General features: G+C 42.5%; 1 protein-coding gene across 2 annotated transcripts in view; it reads right to left on the reverse strand.

Moving 5' to 3' along the window:
• Positions 1-226, reverse strand: part of LOC119592548 (pumilio homolog 2-like) — a gene marked incomplete in the record, with an annotated part of 245,467 nt that overhangs the window by 101,774 nt on the left and 143,467 nt on the right.

A 226-nucleotide genomic window follows, 5' to 3' on the forward strand; every position in this document is an offset into this window, starting at 1 on the left:
GCAATATATATATATAATGAAGGCAGAATCAATGTGCACATGACAGGCACGACGTCCTATGAAACATTACGGGGTATCAGCCTGTAAGAACATGCACTAACAGTTATAATTTCGGCTTAAGCTACACATGTCTACTTCTCGAGTTCTCAGATTTTAATACAATACAGACTTGCATCATTTTGGGTAGTGTGTGGAGAGGAGCGGGGAGCTGAACGCAGGGATGGTC

Source organism: Penaeus monodon, chromosome 30 (assembly GCF_015228065.2).
Source record: "Penaeus monodon isolate SGIC_2016 chromosome 30, NSTDA_Pmon_1, whole genome shotgun sequence".
In the NCBI taxonomy this organism is placed as follows: domain Eukaryota; kingdom Metazoa; phylum Arthropoda; class Malacostraca; order Decapoda; family Penaeidae; genus Penaeus; species Penaeus monodon.